Here is a 24,945-nt window from a genome sequence, read left to right as displayed (position 1 = left end):
ACACACACACACACACACACACACACACACACACATATACATACACACACACACACACACAAAGCAAAAAAGTTGAAACTATAAAAAAGGACCTACTATAAGAATGGTATAACTAAAATGGTAAGCAGACAAGATATATAAATAAGATTTTTTATTGCTGCTCATGAAATAGACCTCAATGTGAGAAGATCCTAAGCATATTCACTCTAAAATAGCAAATGTAACGCAGCTGGATTTTTAAAATCTTGTTTTGTTCCAGTTCTGGCAACTGACCAGAAAGTAATAATCAAGTTAAACAGCATTACCGAAGTCCATTAACTCCTATTTTATCAAGCCTCAATAGATAATTCTTACACAGCCAGGACTCCAATCAAAAAATGATTGTTCATTATATTTGTTCATCTTCAGGCTGAGTTCAAAGTACAAGTCTTTCTTTTGTGAGACACATCGTATTTCTTGCCAAAATTCAACCCTGTTATCCAATACCACCAACAGGTTTGTTTTTCTTTTTGTGGTAAAAGAAAAGGAATACAGCTTGCAAGTAAACACAGAAATTAAATCAAACAACACCTGTACAAAGCAACTAAGAGAATTATAAGCAAAGACTGTTCTCATATCTACTATAGTTCAAGCCATCTCAGGACAGCCTCTATTTGTTGGTCAAACCATGAAATTTCTTGTTTGCATAAAACTCAGCTACGGTTGCTTATCAGTTAATCTGCACAATGTTTTTTTATTATACAAACTATATATATTCTGAACAATTATAACAGATTACGTATAAAAACCTTCCTTAATTTCAGTCTGATTCCTGGATTCCTTTTTATTAACATTTCCACATGGGTTTTCTTAAGAGCCTTGGTGGAGCAGTGGGCTAATGCCTCCTTAAGTAACACCAGCTGCCTGCAATTAGTGCAGGTTCGCATCCCACCAGGCTCAAGGTTGACTCAGCCTTCCATCCTTCTGAGGTAGGTAAAATGAGGACCCAGATTGTTGGGGGCAATAAGCTGACTTTGTAATAATGCTGCTTGGGGGGTGTATGAAAGCCCTAATAAGCAGGCATATACATAGAGTGAAGGCTACTGCTAAGCTTGTAAGCCGCCCTGAGTCTTCAGAGAAGGGCGGGATATAAATGGAATTAAAATAAATAAATAAATAAATAAAGGAGATTGTATTTCAAGGAGCTTTGAAATTCCTGTTATGAAACTGAAGGACATGGAAAAAAATCCCTATTAGTTTCACCATCCATAACATTTAACAGCAGAAAAAATTCTATATTCCACTTTAAGTCTCAAACCCTAATTATTTGTTGTCACTTAGCTGTGTATCATATTCATAGCTGTATCGTGTGGACTTGAGCAAATATCTTTATAATAAATCTTACGGTTACAATTAACAAAAGGAATACATGATTAATTCACTTTTTGTCATTGATTTAAGAGGCTTGGTTGCTTATACAAGTTTTGAACGTATAAGCCTTATTCATACTTTGTACTACTATAAAGTGTAGTTTGTTTGTTTTGGACCTATTATTCAGTATCACAGGGATGGCACGATTTCTCAGCAGTTAAGACGCCGGGTTTGTTGGCTGGAAAGCCAGCCATCCAGGTTCGAGACCTAAGCACCACGCAACAGGGTGAGCTTCTGTCCTTGCTCCACCTCCTGCCAACCTAGCAGTTTGAAAGCATGCAAATGCAAGTAGATAAATAGGTAGCACTTTGCTGGGAAGGTAACAGTTCTCCGTGTTATCATGAAGGCCACATGATGATGGAAATGTGTGGCTCAATGGCCTTGACGCTGAGATGACCACCGCTCCCTATAGTCGGCAACGACTAGCAGAGTAAAATCCACAGAGACTCCTTTAACTTTTTTTTTAAAAAATTCATTATCATACATTGGGCAAAAGAGTTTATAGAATAAATAAACTGTCCAAGTTTTAATGTTAAAAGTAAGTTGTTTAATTTTGGTGAGATTATCTGGCATTAAAAAAGTTTTGTTGAAGTAGTTTATTCAGAATGCAGTCAACACTGTCTTAAAATAGTGGCTGCGTATATTTATGCACAGTTGTTCGTTGGTTTTCAGAGAATCTTGCATGACCCTAAGTTCCATCTTTAGAAGACAACAATGGACAATTTCAGGCAATGAAATCAGGAAGTTGGAAAGAACTGCAACGTTCACCTAGTTCAGGGGTAGGCAACCTCGGCTCTTTTATGACTCGTGGACTTCAACTCCCAGAATTCCTGAGCCAGCTATGCTGGCTCAGGAATTCTGGGAGTTGAAGTCCACGAGTCATAAAAGAGCCGAGGTTGCCGACCCCTGACCTAGTTGAATGTCCTGCCTGCTGCACAAAATCCAATACAGCATACAATCCAGCCTATTTGGTCTTATGGTTAAGGCACTGGGCTAGAAAGCCAAAGACTGTGAGTTCAAGTCCCACCTTAGCCATGAAAGCCCAATTCACCACACAGGGTAGTTGCTGGGGAAAATAGAAGAAGGAAGGCGTATGTTCGCTGCCTTGAGTTAGTTGTAAAAATAATATAAATAAAACAAACAAACACATCACAGCAGTTCTGAGATTCAGCCATCAATCCTTCCAAACACAACTGGATTATAGTGAGTTGCCACCATAATGACTATTGTGCTAAGATTAAGCTCTTCTTTTCACTAGGGATTAGATGGTTACATTTTATTTTTATTTTTCTGTCCGCTATTAGAAAAAATCTTTTAAAATGATAGTTCCACACAAAGAAAATGATTCTTTGAAGATGCCTTTTTTCCAACTCACTCAAAAGCCACAATATGTCGATATTGTGCCCAGAGGAAAACAAAAGGCGAACAGCGCAACAAAAGTAGTCCACAGCAACCTATTTTAGATCTCAACACTGCAAGACATGGTGACATGTCTAAGATCAAAACCGAAGTGTGAATGTGGGGGGCTTTACTGGGGACCAAGCCCTTGGGAATGCAAAATGGGACTGCTTAACCAATTCAACTATTGCTCCAAGCTCAAAAAAAAGCTCCTTTTCAACACTCAAATGCTCTATTTCAAGCTTACCATTTAAATACATTGAACTGATTGCATTGCAAGTAGTTCATACTGCAGGCTGCAGAAATAATGTTTAGTGTGTTGTCAACAGTATGAACTACCTTTGCCTTACCCATTTCTTCCTGAGAAACATACCTTGGTTTTTCACCTACAAAGAGGGACTAGATAATGGGACTAAATCTGCCCAACTCACTTTGAAGATAAAAATCAACAACGTAGCAAAATGCGCAAGTGTTCATCGCTTTTATGATGATGGGAGACCTTGAGGAAGTTAATAAAAGTCCTATTGAATGAAGAGACTGATTCTCTTTTTGTTTGGGAATCTAAATATAATATAATATATAATAATAATAAAGTTGGAAGGAACCAGGATTTAAAAACAGGTTTGACCTTTGCAATCTATTGCATAAAGGGATGGGTGATGGAGTTAGTTCCCTATTTTGTTGCATTTCAGTGACTGTGAATGTTGGTTACAGTATAATGGAGAAAGTATAGAAACCCAGGTTCATACCCATGGGTATTCTGTGGCATGAAAACTAAGGCAACATTTCTTTATGTTTTGCAAAGTACATGGTAAAAGCAAACCTAAAAAAACAATTGAATTATACCTTCAGAACCAGAGGATTAAAAAAAGTTATAAAATTCTAACTAATTCTTTCCCCCCATGACAGCACAAACAAAAGAACCAAAACATTATGTAGAAAGCAGTGCTGATGTTTCTAAAAGAATGTCATGAGCAAAATATGCATTATGAATAAAAGTGCCACCTTGCTGCTATATGTACAGTATCCAAAGAAATAGTGGCTCGTCTGCTTTTCAGCTTCTGCCCAGACTGTTGGAATACATGTTAGAATGTATTTCGTATTACAACCATTACAGAATAATTCAGCCAGTAGATGGCAGTGTTTAGTTTGCATCTATGATTTTTATCTATGGTTCTTTATGTTCTGAGGAGAGTTTCCTGTTACAGCTTAACAGCTGAGCAGTAAAGCACATGGTGACTGTATTCTTTGTTTGCTCTGTGGTACTACTGTATATATAAACAGAATTTCTAACACAGACAAAGCAGCCAGTGAGAAATGGAGTTCCTACTAGATCAATGTTTCTCAATCTTGCCAACTTTAAGGGGTGTAGACTTCAGTTCCTAGAATTCCCTATCCAGCATGCAGCATGCCGCTAAAAGTTATAAGGTTGAGAAACACTGTACTAGACTATATAGCAATAGCAGTAGAACGTAGACTTATATACTGTTTTCATAGTGCTTTACAATACTCTCTAAGTGGTTTACAGATTGCCTCCAACAATCTGGTTCCTCATTTTACCAAACTCTTAAGGATGGAAGGCTGAGTCAACTTTAAACCAGTCAGGATTGAACTCCTGGCATTGAGGAGAGTCAGCCTGCAATACTGCATTCTAACCACTGTGCCATCACATCTCAATATCTTTGTCATTTATTCCACCTGGCTTTTCAACCATCTATACATATTTGAAGAAAGTTAAATGTTTTCCCTGTCCAGTTGTCACTGACTCAAGGGAGTGGTGCTCGTCTGCAATTCTCAGCCAAGGGAGTTTTGCATTGTCTGAGAGACATTTTTTTCATTATGTGATCAGCTTGAGAATATGGAATGCAGTAACCTTTCCCACCAATGTGGTATTTATTTTATCTACTCGCATTTGCATGCTTTTGAACTGCTAGTTAGACAGGAGCTGGGGCAAGTAACGAGACCTCACCCCGCCATTCAGTGCTCAGGTCTGTAAGCCAGCTATCAGCTTTTCAGCTGACAAACTTAGCATCTTAACTGCTGAGCCATTGTGCCCCCTGCATTTGAAGAAGGGATTATCTTAAAAAATGATGTTTTATCTATAGAGAATTCTATTTCCATTTCCAACAACCTTTTGTTTAAAATGGTTCAGGAACCAGAACCTTGCTCAAGACCTTTACTACTGCTAGTAAGAGAAGACTAAGTTGAGCTATATTGGCAAGTGGTCTGCCCATTATATTACAGTTTCCATAGTTCCTATAGCAAAGGGCAGCTCCAGTGTAGACTATTTGTACCATAAATGAAGATCTATCAACAACTTAAATGAATGAACCTTTATTGTCAAAGTACAACCATGTATACATTGAGATTGGCTGAGTCTCCCTTCATGCCCCGCCCCACAACTCAGTGACAACAAACCCACCATCTTGTTACACCATGTGAGCTAATTGCACAACATACCGGCCTCGCAAGTCAATCATACATAAAATTATAAAATTATATCCCGTTCAAGAAACTGACAGCCCATGGATAGAAGCTGTTCTTCAGCCTGTTGCTACGGCTGGCTATACTCCTGTATCTCCTACCCGATGGTAGGAGAGTAAAGAGATACCGACCAGGGTGTGAGTTTTCTGAGAATTTTCCCCACTCTTCCAAGGCAGCGGGCCCTGGTGATGTCATCCAGTGGTGTCAGGGGACAGCCCACGATGTTTTGTGCTGTGCTCACCACCCTCTGTAATACTTTCCTATCCGCGGCTGTCAGGCCAGCATACCAAACCACAATACAGTGCGACAGGACGCTCTCTACAGTAGACCGGTAAAAGAAGGTCATTAGCTGTTGTTCTACCCTGTTCTTCTGCAAAACCCTGAGGAAGTGGAGTCTCTGTTGGGCCTTTCTGGCCACCTGGGTTGTATTGACTTTCCAGGTAAGATCTTCACAGAGGTAGACTCCCAGGAATTTAAAGGAGGAAATTCTCTCCACACAGCCCCCCCCCCCGATGTAAAGTGGGGCAGGTTCCTCTCTTTTCCTTTGGAAGTCTAGCACAGGGCTTTTCAACCAGTGGTACAGGTACCACCTGTGGTACATTGGCACCTGGCAGGTGGTACGCGACCATCCTAGAAAAGTGGTAGCAGGGGAGGGCAATGAGCTGAACCGGTGGCAGCACCGCACAAGCCTGAGCGAGAGATGGCTGGAGCTGCAGGGCTGTCAGGGCTCAGCGGAAGCACCAGGATCAGCGCTAGGCTCCAGCTGGAGCTCGGCACTGATCCTGGTGCTTCTGCTGAGCCCAGAAGCGCCAATCAGTTGGAATGTTGCAGCATCTCCAGGGTCTTGTGATTTACATTCTGATGCTTGGCAACTGATTCATATTTATGACAGTCACAGTGTCCCAGGGTCATGTGAAGTGACCGAAACCTGCTGCAACCACTCAGAAGACGGGGGGAATAAAAACCAAACACCCCCCACCCCACCCCCGCTGCCAATCCTCAGCAGAAATGCTCACAACAATGAAAACCTCGGATAGGAGGAAGAGCGTCGCTGGGCGGGCAGGCAGGCGTCTTGCTTGGCTGTGGCTTGGGGGGCACTTTTTTCAGTGCCATTGTAAATTCGAACAGTCACTAAGCGAACTGTTGTAAGTCGAGGACTACCTGTACTTCATCACTTTTTCCCCCTTTTTTTTGGTCATCATGTTTTTGACACCTTGCTAGGCGACTGGTGGTACTTGAATGTTGCCATATCCTAAAAGAGGTACAATGGGTGAAAAGGTTGAAAAGCCCTGGTCTAGCACCATCTCTTTTGTCTTACCGATGTTCAGGTGCAAGTTGTTCTCTGAACGCCTTATGGATAGTTTTCGTACCTCCCCCCTGTATGCTGTTTCATCTCCACCTGTAATAAGACCCACTACGATGTTCTATATACATTTGGGTGACAGCAACCAATCCAGGGTGATACTCTTTTGGTAAACCAATGTGTGAAGCCTCAACTGATACATCAGTATATTGTGTGCATTTTCTAAAGCTTTTACAGCAAGCTTGCCTAAGTCATGGTAGCCTCTGCAAACTGGAGTCCAGTGAACTTGCACAGATTCACCTTCCCCATTTCAAATCCAGTTTTTCCAGTCTGTAAAGCTGCAGCTCTTAATAAGCAACCAGCCAAAGCTGATGGGTGGACATGGTGAAGGGGCTGGGCAGATAGTATGAACTGCTATGTGTGTGCTTGAATGTTTTAAACCAAGGAAGCAAATGAGCATGGAGCAAAATGGAGGAAGAAAGCAGCTTTTGGGTTTTTCCCTGTTTTTTCCACAAAAGAAAATGTAACAATAATAAAAAAACTGCTTTGTAACTGCTGTATAAACATGAAAACAAATTTTAATTGTTATTTGCTTGTATTATTATCACTGTATTATTTCCATATTGTTGCAGGAACACCATCTAGTTTGGTGAGACTGACTGGCTGAGAAATTCATACTAGAAATAAGTTAAGAGCTGTTTACTTTGTCCCCCTGAATTTCAGTTTGAAGGTTCTAGGCTTGGCTGGACATCATTAAATTGGGGAAGACCAACCTAAAATGGCCTTGCCTTCTCTTAATCTCCTGAATGCTTTCATATTTATCAACGGAGCTAATGTTTTTATAATACTTTTACACTATTGCACTTGATAAATCAGAAAGTGAGACCAAATAGTGGTTAATAGCTGAGAAATGGACATCAGCACAAGGAGTCAAATTTTTAAATCATGCCTCTAAGGTCATTTTTTTATAGGTAGTCCTCAACTTATGACTGGTTTGAAGTTACAGTGGATCCCTCAAAAGTTACTTATGACCAAATTCTGAAGCTATGACAGCAGCAAACTTCCAGTTTCTGGGGAAAACAATGGACATTGGGTAAAATCCAGTGGTGGGATTCAGCTGGTTCGCACCACTTCGGCAGAACTGGTAGCTAATTTTTTGTTGCCCAGGCCCAGAGCGGACTTCCGGAAGCAGCATTCCACACAGAGAACCGGTTGTTCACATATTTCAGTCCCACCGCTGGTAAAATCTATTCACTGAACAACTGCATGACCACCACAACAACTGTAAAATTGGGCCAGGTTACATGATGTCCTACTTAGCAACCACAATGACTTACAACTGAAATTCCAGGATCAATTACAGTCATAAGTTGAGGCTGACCTGTATTCAAAGCAGAGTTGTTTAAAAGTTGTTTAAGCTCTCCTTAAGCTTTCCCATATCACATTTTGTGCTGCCCTATTTAAAATAAGTCCTGCACTTATAGAGGCCAGCAATCTTGTGTTTGGCTCTGGAGATCTCCCACTGTTGTCATTAAATAGTAATTTTCAACGAGACAGAAGGAGAGAATATTTTAGAGAATAAGTACCTTAATTATAGATTCAAGTACAAGTGAAATTAAATCAGATATTGTTTTTGTCCTGGCCTCACCCAATACTCGGGTTTATACAGCTGTTCACATTTGAATTTAAAGAAAAATGCTTCAGAGAAAATTTTGGTGGACTTAGTACACCTGTTGGTGTCCCCTTAAAGAAGGTGTGGCAGGGGTGGGTGGGTTGCACAGCAAATGTGAAGTCCCAAATAAATATATCTTTAAGGACACAGTTAGGTGATGCACAACCTTGTTTTACCCTGTTGGTGCCTCTGAAATTAAAAATATTAGGGATTTTGTAGCTATAAGTAAATAAGCCTATGTAAATGTATGGAGTTTTACAGATAAGCTCTAAAACAAGGTATGTATAATTGATAGTTAGTCAGCATTTAATACAGGGGTCTTCAAACCTGGCCCTTTTCTGACTTGTGGACTTCAACTCCCAGAATTCCTCAGCCAGCGTGCTTGGACAGGCACAACTCCCAGAATTCCTCAGCCAGCGTGCCTGGACAGGCACAACTCCCAGAATTCCTCAGCCAGCATGCCTGGCCAGGCACGCTAGCTGAGGAATTCTGGGAGTTGAAGTCCACAAGTCATAAAAGAGTCAAGACCCCTGATTTAATACAAGGGAAAACCCCCAATTATTTCAGGTGTGAATAGCACCCTATAATCTCAGGCCCTCCTCCTGGGGCCAATCCAAAGATTCCTCCCAACTTATCATTTTTAAGATGAGAGATGTGCATAGTAATTAAGTAAATGAGAACTAATTTCATTTAATTAAATGACATTTAAGTAAGGTGAGCTGAACTGTAAATTCAACCCATTTAGGCTTTTGTCTTGGCCCTGTCCATTTCTTCGTTCTGGTCACCTACTTTCTGAAGTTTGTTTCTTAGTTTGCCACTGAAACCAGCCCTATATGCTCAGCCTGAAAAGGAAGCCATTCAGTCGTGACTGAATGGGATAACTTCTGTCATCTGAACCTCAACAAGTTTATTACCCAGTTGCAATGGATGGCAGTGAAAGTTGGACCATAAGAAAGGTTGAGCGCCAAAGAATTGAGGCCTTTGAACTATGGTGCTGGAGAAGACTCCTGCGAATCCCTTGGACTGCAAGGTGATCAAACCGGTCAGTCCTAGAGGAGATCAACCCTGACTGCTCTTTAGAAGGCCAGATCCTGAAGCTAAAACTCAAATACTTTGGCCACCTAATGAGAAGGAAGGACTCACTGGAGAAGAGCCTCATGCTGGGAAAGATTGAGGGCAATAGAAGAAGGGGACGACAGAGAATGAGGTGGCTGGATGGAGTCACTGAAGCAGGAGGTGTGAGCTTAAATGGACTCCAGAAGATGGTAGAGGACAGGAAGGCCTGGAGGAACGTTGTCCATGGGGTCACAATGGATCGGACACGACTTTGCAACTAACAACAACAAATAAAAAGAAATGAAGGAAAACAGAATGGGAAAGGAGAAAGAAAAAGAAGAATAAATCTGTGTCAAACAGAGATGTGCAGCTATTCAGATCCAGAGAGGAAAGGGCACTTAACAGAATAACAGAGATGGGAAGGAGACTGGAGATCTTCTAGTCCAGACATGTCAAACACAAGGCCCGGGGGCCAGATCCGGCCCGCGAAGTGGTTTCATGCGGCCCACGAAGCCATCCTGGAAACAGTGAGGGAACGGCCCCCGCTGCCTTGGCCCTGGCCCAGAGACCCTCCTTCTGCCAGAGACCCTCAGATCTGTCCCACTCCTGCCCATGCCCCCATAGGCACCCTTGATGCCAATGATGTAGAGCTGGCCATGCCCACCCAGTAGGCCATACGCACTCTAGCCACGCCCACCCAGTAGGCCACACCCACCCAGGCCACACCCACCTGGCCCCCTGAGGGCAACCGCAATGCTGATGCGGCCCTCAATGAAATTGAGTTTGACACCCCTGTTCTAGTCCAACCCCCTGCTCAGGCAGGAAACCCTATACCATTTCAGACAAGCGGGTGTCCAATCTCCTTAAACCTTCCAGTGTTGGAGCACTTTAAGGTGCATCCTTAAAGGAGACCCTTTTCTTGGGCTTGCATTAGCTGCAGACACCCAGAAAATAAGCATTTGATTTAAGCAGGCTCTAAGGCCAGGGTCTTCAAACTTGGCCCTTTTGTGACTTGTGGACTTCAACTCCCAGAATTCCTCAGCCAGCGTGCCTGGCTGAGGAATTCTGGAAGTTGAAGTCCATAAGTCATAAAAGGGCCAGGTTTGAAGACCCCCCCTGCTCTAAGGGGATCACCACTGTTGGCCCAGCCCAAAGCTGGATGGCTCATTTCACTCAGTGTAAGTTAGCCCAAATAATCATACAAAGGTGGGTGGTAACATTTTGAAAAACTTTATGTCTGCACAGTTTAAGAATTTACACTTGGGACTAACATTTCAAACCAAGTGCACCGCATGTCCACACAGCAGATATTTATACAGTTCCTACATTACATCTGCAATTCTTATTGGATGACTAAATTCACCTGGCCACACACCTTATCTTTTGGCGGGCTTTTATTAAAATCTGGTAGATTTTACTAGTTCTCTCCTAGGGGCCCTCAGTAACTCATTACTGGGGTGCCCTTTTCTTTTAGGAATTTCTAGCACCCTCTTGTGGTGCCATCATCATGATCTTATTGTATTTTGTTGGTGTTTCCTTAACTACCTATTTTCCTGGGCTACACAAATGATTACCTTTAACTGCAGTGGAAGATCTCTATGTGAGACTCATGCAGATAAAAGTGAACCAAACTGGTCATATTCACATGTGGAAGTAAAAGCAAAAAAAGGTCCCAGAACTGACCACCATGCCACATATAGCAATTTACGTAGTTCAATAGCTTCCAGATTGTCCTGCTTTGGGCTGAAAAACAGGACAAACACCTGGCATTTAACAGACTATTTTGAGCTTAACTGATTATAAAGGGTGTAGGCTTATGTTACAGGAAAACTCTCAATTCTTAGAAAAAAACTTATTCCATCCTTAATTAAGAAGGTGCTACTTCTGTGCCAATAAGCATCAAACTAGGTTATACAGCTGTCATTTTTCACAGCTTCCATGGAAATCCCCCAATCATTGTGTCTAATTAATATCTTGTTTTTTATAAAATAATACAATATGATAATGTGTTAATAACACATTCTTTCAAAATCTATTGAAGTAATCCAGGTGAACAATACATTTGGAGAGATCAACAACATATTTAGCCTCAGGTGTACCACACATTTTCACAGCACTGCAAAACTGAGTATTAACCACTTGTTGCCAATGGCAGAGTGAGGGAAGATCTGGTCCAGTCAGTTCTGCTTTATAATTCATTTAAAAGCTTGGTTTGTTCAAACTGCATAGAAGTATTGCCGAGGGGGGAAAAAAACACGACTGCCTCCAAAGAACCAAACTACAACTTTCCCACTCCATCTTAATATTATACTTCCTAATTCTTCCTAATCTTAGATTAAGGCAGTATTCCACTAATTAACTTCCTACTCCCAAATCACCCAACCTTGTACTAATTTAAACACGGGATTCTGCAATTTATATATGCCCTTTAGAAGTGGAGCAACTTGCATAAAACTGGCCAAAGTATGCTAGAATAGACCACAGTTACTATTGTACCTAGATGGAAAAATAAAGTGGAGCTATATCAAAGTGTATATCTGAGCGGAAACTTACTTTTTAAAGGAAAGGCTTCAACGAACAACAGCACCTGACTGACCTTGCTTCAGTTGAGAGATTAAGTAGAGCCTTGGTGGTGCAGTGGCTGGAATGCAATATTGCAGGCTGACTCTGCCGATTGCCAGGAGTTCGATCCTGATCGGCTCAAGGTTGACTCAGTCTTCCCTCCTTCTGAAGCTGGTAAAGTGCATGCAATAAAACACAGTAAAAGGTTTAAATATTTCAGAACCTGCCTCACCAATTAATTGTATTCATATAACAAGTGCTATATAAAGCCAACCTTTTTAGCAGTCAAGAAAGGGCTCTCCAAATACCACGAGTGATTTTCTCCATGACTCTCTCAAATTAATGCCTAAAGATCATTTTGTGCAATGGCCTTGTAAACACAGTACCGTCAGACTGTAAAGATGCACTTTCCTTCATTTAGCTAATTATCCTATCCTTCACTGTTTGGAAGACAAAGAAATGTTTCCAAACAAAGCATTGATCTTTCTGTAGCAGAAATCTGTTTTCTTCACAAGCGACCTGTTCTAAATTTGCCTATTTGCTCATTTCTCCTTTCTAATGTCTTTCCCACTTAGTTTTATGTTGAGGAAAGTGATTAATGCTCACCATTGTTCTGAGGGCAGCACCATTTTAAACAAAAAAAACAAACAGATTATAGCAACCTATATCAGTGTTTGTCAAACCTGACCACTTTAAATCAAGTGGACTTCAACTCCCAGAATTCCACAGCCAGCAAGCTAGAGAATTCTGGGAATTGAGATCCATGGCTGGAAAATTCTAGGAATTGAAGTCCACAAATTTTTAAAGTGGCCAAGTTTGACAAACACTGATAATATATAAATAAATACCAATTTAAAAAGGCTTTTTTTCCTCACTTCCCCAAAGCTACTAACTTTGGTCTAAAGATTTTTACAGATATAATAAGTAACTAAATTTCCACAGTTACAATACCAGTCTTCACAAGTCTTTATTTCAGCAAAATACCAGTAGAGTTCAAAGTGCACAAAAGTAGATTGGAAATATATCAATCTATTCAAACTTGCTACGATTTCACCTGGCTGTCCATTGTTTAATCAGTTGATAAACTACTCAAAACAGAGTTTTCCCAACCTTAGTGCCCTTCATAAGGACAGCAACTCCACAATTTCCAGGCAATGTGGGAGGCTAAGGCAATTTGGTTAAAAGGCACATTTTCATTCATTGCACAGTGTAACTGGAGGGCCAGCTTGGTGCTTAAGGTGCTGATCAGAAACTGGGAGGACATGGGTTCTAATCCTTCCCTAGGAATGAAAACCAGTTGGAGACCTTGTGTTGGTCACTCTCTCCCAGTCCAAACCCCTCAGAAGGTTGTTACTGTGGGAAAAATAGGAGGGAACATTTGATATGCTGTCTTGAGGTGCAAAAAATAAATTTAAATATAATGCTGCTCCAATGTTTGAAGTCTTTTTACCTATATGCAAAATACGTATTATCATTTTTTTTGTTTATGCATATGGGCTGGAGAGAGAGTGAGAGAGAATAGGCAAATCCATATTTTTCAACGTTAGCAGGAGTAGCCATGATGTCTTTCATAACTATTGCTCGAATCATCACCAGCATGCTCCTGATACCCATTTATGTCTTTTGACCCCAGACTGGTCAACTGATGCTATCAAGGTCCTGTCCCTGTGCCTGGAGATCTAGATAGAGAAGAACTGCCTATGACTTAGTCCTACCAAAACTGAATGGCTATGGGAGTTTGGGTTGCCTAGATCTGGGGATATTCCATTTTTGACCTTGGACAGATTGTGTTTCCCCATTTAACAATGGCACATAGTCAGTTATAGTTCCTGCTCAATGAGCTGGGAAGGCCTTTGCACAGCTTCATGTGATGTGTCAGTTGTGCTCCATTCCTAGATTGAGAGGCTCTGTAGACACTCATGCATTCCATAATCACCTCCTGGCTTGACTATTATACAGTAATGTGCTCTACATGAGGTTGCTTTTGAAGATCACTTGTGAGCTTCAACTACTGTTCTCCAGAATTCAGCAGTAGAGAAAGCAATGGACATGCCTCAGTGTACCTACGTCACCTCTCTGCTCCGTGAGCTGCACTGGTTATTTGTACTTCCAATCCAGTGCAATTTAAGGTGCTGGTTATGATTTATAAAGACATAAAAATCAAGAGCCTAGTTGCTTGAGATCTATCTTCTGAGGTGCCTACCCAACTGATTTTAACGGACAGTGTTGGCATGCTTTGGATTCTTTTGATTAAAGAATGGCATCCATAAGGACCCAGGAAGTGTGCCTTTTTGGCTGCAGTGCCTCAAGAATGAGGTCCTCCATTTGGCTTTCACTCTATTGGCATCCAAAACACCTCAAACCCTTGGCTGTTCTCCCTTGGGTGATTGGGGACCCTTTCGTTGGATGTCCGTTGTTGGTGGGGTTGCCCAACTCAATATAATTTTGCTCTTCTTCCTTTGTTTTTCTGAGTCTGATTTGTTCTTCTTTTGTCTCTCTCTATATTGCTTTGGTGGATTGTGAGCTGCTCAGAGTCATTTGGCATTGGGCAGTATGAAGAGACTGGGCAATCACCGGTCTGAGATGGTATAGGTTCTCCTGCTTGAGCAAGGAGCTGGAGTAGAAGACCTCCAAGGTCCCTTCCAGCTCTATTCTATTCTATACTGAATAATAAAGAAACAAATCCATTAAGGCTGTGTTTTAAAAAAAAGACTTTGGGATATTTTCACCATTATGGCTATGACTGTGGTCTATTTTTATACTGGTCCTTTGCATTGTGTCTTTCAGGTACGAAATGAAGCATTGATTAGCATGCTGTCACTAAGGCACAAAGGACTGCAAAATATGGCATCTGCATGTAGTCCCCTAGAGAATTTCAGTTGAGTTGCCGTTCAGGATTTCAGATTGGGAATGACAGGAATCTTATCTAATGGAATGGATAAACATCCAGACTTACTATTATCAGGTAGTTTCACACATAACCTATGTACATAAGTTGCAGTTATAAAATGTTGCTTATTAACTTATCCCTGGCCATCTTCCAATACCTTAATCTACAAACATATAAGAGCCTTGGTGGAGCAGTGGGCTAATGCCTCCTTAAGTAACACCAGCTGCCTGCAATTAGTGCAGGTTCGCATCCCACCAGGCTCAAGGTTGACTCAGCCTTCCATCCTTCTGAGGTAGGTAAAATGAGGACCCAGATTGTTGGGGGCAATTAATAATAATAATAATTAATAATTAAGCTGACTTTGTAATAATGCCGCTTGGGGTGTGTGTGAAAGCCCTAATAAGCAGGCATATACATAGAATGAAGGCTACTGCTAAGCTTGTAAGCTGCCCTGAGTCTTCGGAGAAGGGCGGGATATAAATGGAATTTTAAAAAAAACATGCATTCTGGGACCACAAACCAATCTGTCTATAGCTATGACCATCTATTGCTCTGGTTATAAAATGAGCTCACTAGAGATTTTAAGCATTAAATATATCCAATTTCTGTTATTGTTTTCAACTAAGAATGTTCAATGGATGCTGAATTTTATCCATTGTCCAGTGGCTTTATACCTTGATAAACTAAGGTAGGAAGACCAAAAAAAAATATAGAAGATCAAAATTTTCATTTCCTGCATCTTTCTGATACTGCTCGAAACAGGATGCAGAATTGATGAATTTTTCAAATCACATTTAGAAAAGCAAAGGTATTGTTTGTTTTTCCAAGACACTGAAATTAAATCCTATTAAAGGCTACAGGAAAACCACAATACCTCAATGTCATACCTTTCAAGTGAGAAACATGAATGGGCAAACCAGCCTTTACATCAGAATCTTATGCCTTATGCAAATTCTTTTGCTTCTGGGTTTTGTTCTCAAGTATTGCCTATAGATTCCCAGCCTTTCTTAATGCTGTCTGCAAAAAACAAGTGAAAAACAAATGGAGTTTAAATGACATTCAACAGACCACCGATGAAAAGCGTGGGTTGAAATGGAAGGATAGCCTCTACCATTTCTTCAATCTGGGAGATCCTTCCTGATTTGTATTCATAGGGAATCTTGGCAAATTTGGCATCAAAAAGTGCTTTCCCAGGGTGGGTGTTAATCTTAACCACCAAGTTTCAAATGTATATTTAAAGTGAGATCAAATGACTGACTGGGCCTTTCATCATGAAATAAGAAAGCATCTTGTCCCATTCCACCATTTATTTTCCTTTTGTTCTGAGGTGAGCTTTCAAAAATAACTTTAAAAAAAAGTGTCAACATTATAAAAGTTTATCCCAAAATATTTTATTGGTTGTTGCTTTGATGGATGCAAAGATCAGGAACAAAAGCAAATTAAATACTTAGGTGTTTGAGCAATGAGCTCAGATCTGACAGCCAAACACCTAACAAAATTAAGTGGGCCATCAAAAAGCTTGATAATTTTCTAAGGTAAAGGTTCCCCCGCACATGCGTGCTAGTCGTTTCCAACTCTAGGGGCCGGTGCTCATCTCCATTTCAAAGCCGAAGAGCCAGCGCTTGTCCAAGGACATCTCCGTGGTCATGTGGCCGGCATGACTAGACGCCAAAGGCGCACAGAACGCTGTTACCTTCCCACTGTAGTGGTCCCTATTTTTCTATTTGCATTTTTACGTGTGTTTGAACTGCTAGGTTGGCAGATGCTGGGACGAGTAACAGGTGCTCACTCTGCTACAGGGCACTCAGGATTCGACCAACTGCCGACCTTCTGATGGACAACTGACTCACTGTGGAGGATGAAGATGATAGTATCTTACTGCTTGGTCTCTTTTTCAGTCTGGAGACAATGCCAGGGAGTAGATTCATTAGACTAGAGCATGAGCCCAAAATTTGTTAAGCAAGACAATTGTTAAGTGCATTTTGCCCACTTTTGCCACAGTTGTTAAGTGAATCACTTAACAGCTATTAACTGTCCCATGCGGCCATTACGCAAATCTGGCTTCCTCCATTGAGTTTGCTTATCGGAAACTGGCTGGGGAGGTTACAAATGGTGATCAAATGAACCCGGGATAGTGCAACTGTCATAAATACATGCCAGTTGCCAAGCATCTGAATTTTGGTCATGTGACCATGGGGATGCTGCAAAGGTCATAAGTGTGAAAACTGGTTATACGTCACATTTTTCAGTGCCATTGTAACTTCGAACGGTTACTAAATGAATGATCGTTAGTTAGAAGATCCTAGATCACAGGTCTGCAACCTGTGGCTCTCAGTCCACTGCCATGTGCAGTCCCGAAAAAAAAAGTGGGATTAAAAAAGTTCAACCAATCAATTCAAATATGCATATCTCGCCTTGGCTCCACTCTTCAGTCAAACCCTGTTCTGCACGTGCGTGCATGTACATGCATGCGCACACATTTTTTGTGACTCCCAGTTTTTCCTTTTGTGAGGGAACCGGTTCCGAGTGGCTCTTTCACTGTTTCAGGTTGCTGACCCCTGTCCTAGATCTATCCTGGGTCCATAGTCAGTGGACAATCTTCCATGCAGCTGTGTTTCTAGGAAATATGTGAGCACTCACGGAAAAAAGAAAGTAAGAAAAAAGAAAAGGAAAAGGCAGTTTGCAAACATGCAAATCACCAACATTCTGGCTGCATTTATATAGCAACATGTCAATCTGGTGTTTTTTTTCTCAAGGTTTGCATCTGCAAAAATCTTGTAACATGTGAAGGCACTTAAACAACTATAAATGTGAACAATGAAATCAGCCTCTTCCTAGCAGCAAATGGAAACCACTAAGGATGCTATAATGTCTCAAGAGAAGGTCCAGATTATAGCTAGCAACTGTGTTTTGAACCAAATAAATGTCTAAAGAGACTTCAAAGGTAGCCCCATAGTTAATACACTGCAGCAATCATGTCACTAGGGCGTGTGTGTGTGTGTGATCACAGCAAAGCTCTCTTAGTGCAGCTGGTGCTATTGCTACACTCAGATATAGTTCTGTGAAAAAGGGTTCCCTTCTTTCAGACACAATGCATTGTTTGGTCCATTTCCTTCTTCCCTTTCCTGCATCCCCGCGTCTATTTGTACCAGAAAAAGAACTTACCGCTAAAACCGGCAGGCTTTTACATACCAGCAGTTCAATCAATCTCCAACTTTGGGTAGAACTCAACAGAAAATGGAACAGCTCTATTTCTTTCAGGCAGCTAGGTGGCAAATGCCACTGTTGAGATCTACAGCACATAGCAACATTTACCAAAACATCCCCTGCCTGCCAACGCCTGCATGGGTTGTTTGGTTCACATGTCACACGGCTGACAGAATTTGAAAGGGGGGGGGGAATATGTTAGGACTCCAGGTTTTCTAGAATTAGATCTTCCTGATGCTCTGGGCACCACTAGTCTCCGAACAAGATAGAAACAGCAACTAAATCTATCTAATCGCCGTGTCATTCTGAAATCTCCTACCCAGTTCAGTAAATATAATGCCAAACTGTGCTCATTTGCATTGCAGGAGTAGAAACATGAGTTTACTTTCTGAAATGGGGGAGGAAGGAAAGGAAGGTAATTTGCATATGCAAAACTAGCTCTAGACCTTCCCCCCCCTCCCCCGGACAGACCGCAATCTATTTTGATGGGTTAAAAGCACATAAGCAATTCAATAGGCTACTTGCTTCTCTCTCAGGTAGCACACAAACAGAGTATATGCACACGTGTGCATGTGCGCATGCGCGTGCACACACACGCTTTTATCCCTACCATGTATTTCCTTGCAGATATCTTTTCAAAATAACTGTGTGAATGGAGTTACTGACTGGTGCAAGGTCACTCTGGGATCTTTGTGGCCTGAACCTCTTTCTCTCCTCCCAAGAGTAACCAATTACCTTAGCAAAAATCACTTCCAAGATTCTCAACAAGTTCATCACTGGGATCTCCCTTTTATCATCTGTAGGGCAAAGGCAGCAATGCCAGAAGCTGAAGGACAATTTGCATTTCCAGACTGCAGCAAGCCAAACTGCCATAAGTTAAAAGCACTGATGATGTTACCTAGTTTGGGTAATGAAACACCTGCAAGAAAACAATCAAGTTCAAAGAGCACCAAGGACCCTTCATTTCAACCCTGAGCTACCAATATTCTCCTTTATCGGTTAACAGGTAACAAAGAATACCCATACTTTTGCTGCCATTTTTCCAGATGCAGCTCCCCTCTTTTTTACTTGTGGTAAAATGATAGCATCAGTCACAAACATAGCCATACTTTACTGCAGTGGCTCTCAACCTGTGGCCCTGGAGGGGGAGGGTCGCAATGTTGTCACAGGGGAGTCCGAGAAGGCTTGAAGAAATGTTATGGTTCAAATCTTGAGTTTGTTTATTTATTTATTTATTTATTTATTTATTTATTTATTTATTTGGTTTATATACCGAAGAGTTAAGAGTTAAGACTTGAGGGTCTGTGGCCATGGTCTGTGGCCACAAAAGGTATATAAAAGGAGCAGAGGGTGAAGAAAAGGTTAAGAGCCACTGTTTTACTGAATTTATTTTGAACAGGAAATGGGAGAATAGAGAACACCCTATGTTACTTTCCTGGTTGGTGCTGATTGCTCCCTGGAGTATATGAAGAACAAGATTCAGGGGAACGATAGTCATCAAGTCCTACCTGTTCCATTTAGCTGTTCTGTGAGGGGGCAGCGAGGCTGCTCGAAAGTATGGGACAGGGGTCTTCAAACGTGGCCCTTTTATGACTTGTGGACTTCAACTCCAAGAATTCCTCAGCCAGCATGCCTGGCTGAGGAATTCTGGGAGTTGAAGTCCACTAGTCACATAAAGGGCCAAGTTTGAAGACCCCTGGTATAGGGGCATCACTACCATATATCTTCGAGGCCTAAGACAAATGGTCCTTGATTTACAACTGTAATGAAGCCTGAAATTCCTGTCATAAATCATGATACGACTTTTGTCATAAGTTGAGGCATCCATGGGACCAGACCTTATTTTACAACTTTTTATGGTGGTCTTTAAGCAATTGCCATGTTAAGCGAATCCAAATATTCCTATGGGACTTTTTTTTTTTTTTTGCTAGAAGCTGCCCCTAAAGTCTGGAAACTGGCAAAGATGTCATAAATCATGGCTATGTGATGTGGTCTGTTACAACTGACTAGTAAGCCAATTGCCGAGTGCCCAAAATGCGGTCATCTGACACTGGGTTGAAAAGCTATAGCAGTCAATGGGGAAAAACTCTTATTTGATATGTTAGTGCCCTTGCAAAGTAGACAGGATTAGGCCAGACGGTGAAGCAATCCGATTTGGGTTCGTTATCTCACACTCCTAAAGCTTTCATTTTGTCACAAACAAGCAAAGAAAACATAGAGCTGAATACATATCTAAGTTACCATCTTAGCACTCTTTACAAGGCGGTGAGCAATACAGCAACTGGATCAACGTAACCTCACCATCTAGCTTCAATACTGAGCAGAGACTCAAATCTTTCTCTGCATTGCCTTTTCTCTTTCATCCTGTTTCTACCTCTGTAGGGCGAAAGTATTTTGCTATGGGCCGGTTTGTAAGTGAACAGACCTAAGGAGAAAACAGCACAATTTTTAATGCACTTCTCCCAACTTAAAAAGATGGCCTAAGCGATATATGGGTCAACACAGACAATTCATAGGATAGCATTTTTTGTAAAAATGCAAATATTTCTTCCTCAGGCTTTTCCTGTCTGTCCCCGCAACTAGTCAACCAAGGACCCGAAAATAACAACGCGAGAGTTAACCAAGAAAGCCACTAGCCTGGTTTTTTTTTGTTTTTCTGAGGCTATTGCGTTGTTTTCTGATCACCTGTTCCCGGGGCAGCATTTGGAGGCTGTGACAGTTGTGTTGCTATGGTGATGACTCTTCCCTACCGGATGGCAAAAAAATAAAATGAAGAAGAAAAAAAAAATCCACCAAAAGCTAATCACACTGCAGCAAAACATACGATGACAAAGGGTCCAATATTTACACCCAGTTCCATTCATGTCAAAATGGTGTTTTTACAGGAAAAATTCCTAGTGGACTATGAGCAGACATTTTCAGTTGGTAGAAATTTTGGTCAAAAGCTCCAACAGGATATGCTATTATTCTTTCAAAAAGAATTGGTGCTTTTGTCTTTGGGGTTTTTTTTTGGATCTTTAACTTCCCTCCCCCTGATTTAAAAAAACCCTCAAGGTTTCATTGTTTTCTCATAGCACCTTCACACAGCTATCTTGTGTAGCTTGCTGTTGTTATCTGTAGACAAACCACTCCTTAGAAACAGGAAGAGGGAAGTCAATATGTTTAAAGCTATTTTAAAGAACAGGGAGGTAGATGTATGTGGTAAACAGAAAAGCACACTTCTCCCAAACAGAGTTACTGGGGAGCGTTTGTCTGCCATATCTTGCTGGAGTTTGCACGCCTGTGGAAGCTGGGCATCGTTCAGCAAACCCAAGACGTACGTAGAAAGGCTGCGTTCTCACAACGAAGCCTGAGTCATCCCTCTCACAAAGCCATCACTGAGTGTGTAACAACATCTGTTCTTGTGTGAATTGCATTTATGAATGGGCAAAATCAAGGCTGGCCGGAAACTTTGATTTCCTGCACACCGGAATACTCCTCTATGTCTGTAGGTGCCTCCTTTCTCTACCGTTTTGGGCCACATCTCCCATCATCCCCAGCCCCAATGACCTAATGAACGGAGGGTCTCTTCAAGGCAGAATTTGCACGAGGGATAAATGCCAGCGGGTTTTATTTTCAGAATAATTCATCCAGCCATCCCAATAAATACAAACAATTTGCACACATGACATGTCTCCGGGCCTCAGTTCTATTCCTTCTTTTTCCCTTCCCCCCCCCCCTGCAAAATCTTGTGAACCCAGATTGTTGGGGGCAATAAGCTGACTTTGTAATAATGCCGCTTGGGGGTGTGTGTGAAAGCCCTAATAAGCAGGCATATACATAGAATGAAGGCTACTGCTAAGCTTGTAAGCCGCCCTGAGTCTTCGGAGAAGGGCGGGATATAAATGGAATTAAAATAAAAATAAAAAATAAAAAAAATTGTTGGTGTCCTTCAATTCCTTCTCTAGAGAAGTTTGGGGGGGGGAGGGAGGAAGCCAATTTTTAAACAAGGACAACAGGAGACTGTTATTTGGGATTAGATCAGGTATAAATCAGAGGAAAGACGAAGGCAATCCTTTTTATAATTTTTTTTAAAAAACTTTCTCCACCATCCCACGTGCAATAGAAACCCCAGGGGTGTTTTTTTTTTCCTGGGGGGGGGGAAGGAGGAGGAGAAGGGGGAGAAGGCGTCGTTTTACACCCCGAGCAGAAGAAAATGCCGAAAGGCTTCTTAAACAGTTGTGAAAACATTTTCTTGCCTCTTTTAAGACCTGTAGCTCAGAGGAATCGCCCGCTTATCCTCCCAAGTTAAGAGTACTTAGCCCTGCCAACCAAAGTACTGCCAGGCTGCAAAGCAGACCGGCCCCGGCCGATCTCATAGGATCCCAACGCTCGAAAGGGATCGCCCGTAGAGGTCATCTAGCCCACCCCCCACCTCCCCCCAGCCGCTCAGGATAGGCCAGGGGTCGGCAACCTCGGCTCTTTTATGACTCGTGGACTTCAACTCCCAGAATTCCTGAGCCAGCTATGCTGGCTCAGGAATTCTGGGAGTTGAAGTCCACGAGTCATAAAAGAGCCGAGGTTGCCGACCCCTGGGCTAGGCTCTACTCAAGCATCTCTGGGAAACGCCGATTTTTCTCCGAAGTAAAACAGGAATTCCCGAGAAGGGAGCGAGGGAAGAAAACAAACCAAAAAAAACAACCACCACCCCCGACCCCCCTCAATCCACAGCACGTCCCGCCTGCCTATCCCAGGGAAAGGGTTCTCCGTTAAGCGGCGAGGCGTTGCGCCTCTTTCCTTCGCCCGTCGTTCCCAGAGCTCGAGCAGCAGCGCCTCGGCCGCTCTGCAAGTCGCGGCTTCCTCACCTCTCTCAAGCAGGGCAGGAGGAACCGGCTGCAGCCTCCTCCTCCTCCTCCTCGGCTGCCGTGGCCGCCGCCGCTGCAGCAGCAGCAGCAGCGCAGACGTCAGGCGGGCTGACCTTGCGGAGAGATTCCTCAAGCGAGCGCGCCTTCCCCGCAGCCCTCCGCGCGTCAGGAGGACCCGCCAGCCGAGCGCCAAGCCTGCGAAGACACCACACACAAACACACACACACACACCCCTGAAGGAGTCGAAAGCGGCGGGGTTGGGTTGCTTTGAGCGGCCGGGCAGGTGCCTCCTCCCTCGCTCGCCCGGCGTCGGGGCAGGGAGGCGGCTGTTTCCGCTGCCAGCGCTCGGAGCGGCTTGCTGCTTCGCGCCCGCCTGGCCGCCCTTTGAACGGCGAAGAGGAGCTGAGGGAGCGCACGAGGCGAAAGGGACCGGCGCGTCAGAGGCAGGCAGGCAGGCAGGCAGGGCGGGGAGGAACCGAAGAGGCCCCGGCGCCGCGCCAGGAGGTGGAGCCGGCGCGGAGCCCCGCCAGCCTTCCTCTCGTCGGTGGGGAAAACAACTCCGGCTCGGTTCGTCCTTGGGCGCCCTAAAAGTAGCGCTAGTCCTCGACTTGCGACCTCGGTGGAGCCCGACGTTTCTGGGGCTAAGGCGAAGCGGTTGTTAAGTGAATCTGGCTTCCCCGTTTTACGACCTTCCGGGCCACAGTTGTTAAGCGAATCCTGGCGGTTGTTAAGTTGGCGATGCGGTTGTTAAGTGAATCTGGCTCGCTTCCCTCCCTTGACTTTGCTTGTCGGAAGGTGGAGAGAGAGGATCGCGTCACCCTCCTAGGACACTGCGACGGTCATAAAATAGGAATCAGTTGCCCAGAGTCTGAATTTTCATCATGCGAGCATGGGGATGCTTCAGTGGTTTTAATTCTGAAAAATTTATTTATTTATTTATTTGTTTGTTTGTTTGTTTGTTTTATATACCGCCCTTCTCCCGGAGGACTCAGGGCGGTGTACAGAGCAATAAAGTAAGAATACAATAAAGCAATAAAGTGAGAAAATTTTAAAACCCAAATCCATCAGGCCAGGCCGGCTTGTTGGAATAGATAAGTTTTTAGATCACGCCGGAAGGAGCGAAGGTCGGGGGCCATCTGGATCTCAGCTGGTAAGCGGTTCCAAAGGATTGGCGCACCCACCAATTGGTCCTAAGCAGGGCTTTTTTTGTCATAGAACGCCCAGAATGGAGTTCCGGCACCTTTTTTGGATGGAACCTTGTAGGGTAAGCAAGGCGGGTTGTATGACATGTGTGAGTTTCGGCACCTTTTTCTTTTACAAACAAAGCACTGGTCCTAAGTCACTTTTTTCGGTACTGTTGTAACTTTGAATGGTCACTAAATGATCGGTTGTAAGTTGAGGGCAACCTTTAGTTTGTTCTGTGGTATCTGCAAATGGAGGCCAAAGAAAGGGTGCCTCTGCCCACATGCAGAATTCTCTGATGTTGTCTCCCCCCTTCCATGCTCACCTTTGCGCAACTCAGATCTTCCAGGCTTTGACTTGCCTGGAATTAATGGAAAGACGTTTGTTGTAGGTAGTTCTGGGTGCTGTTTCCAGAGATTGGATAGGAAACTCGCCTGTTATTTATTTTTATTTTTTATTTTATTTTATTTTAATTCCATTTATATCCCGCCCTTCTCCGAAGACTCAGGGCGGCTTACAAGCTTAGCAGTAGCCTTCATTCTATGTATATGCCTGCTTATTAGGGCTTTCACACACACCCCCAAGCGGCATTATTACAAAGTCAGCTTATTGCCCCCAACAATCTGGGTCCTCATTTTACCTACCTCGGAAGGATGGAAGGCTGAGTCAACCTTGAGCCTGGTGGGACTCGAACCTGCACTAATTGCAGGCAGCTGGTGTTACTTAAGGAGGCATTAGCCCACTGCTCCAACAAGGCTCTGTATTCAGTATAAAATGTGGAAAACATTGGAGAAAAATAATAATTTTGAGATGAGTTGACAGGGAAAGGCGCCTCTTTCTCCCAAGAGGAACAAACACTACAAAATGATTATTATACACATATCTATGCCATCTTTGTTGTGCCAATAAAAACAGGGAATCCCCAAACCAGAGGGG

At 42.7% G+C, this 24,945-nt stretch overlaps 1 protein-coding gene across 6 annotated transcripts in view; it reads right to left on the bottom strand.

Moving 5' to 3' along the window:
- The window catches only part of GPRIN3 (GPRIN family member 3), a 32,044-nt gene extending 8,585 nt beyond the window's left edge, over positions 1–23,459 (bottom strand). The window contains exons 1-2 of one of the 6 annotated variants that reach the window (XM_083367431.1): positions 22,827–23,459; positions 20,628–20,728 (exon numbers count right to left, since the gene is read on the bottom strand). The gene's annotated coding sequence lies outside the window, so the exon portion shown is untranslated. Of the gene's footprint in view, positions 1–15,662; positions 15,795–20,627; positions 20,729–22,232; positions 22,393–22,826 lie in introns of those variants that run through there. The other 5 variants (XM_083367432.1, XM_083367433.1, XM_083367430.1 and 2 more) reach the window with 5 other exon arrangements.
- Positions 23,460–24,945: the final 1,486 nt, after the last annotated feature.

Source organism: Vipera ursinii (assembly GCF_947247035.1).
Source record: "Vipera ursinii genome assembly, chromosome: 7".
NCBI lineage: Eukaryota > Metazoa > Chordata > Lepidosauria > Squamata > Viperidae > Vipera > Vipera ursinii.
The sequence above is the reverse complement of the archived record's forward strand: the minus strand, read 5'-3'. Positions and strand labels throughout refer to the sequence as shown.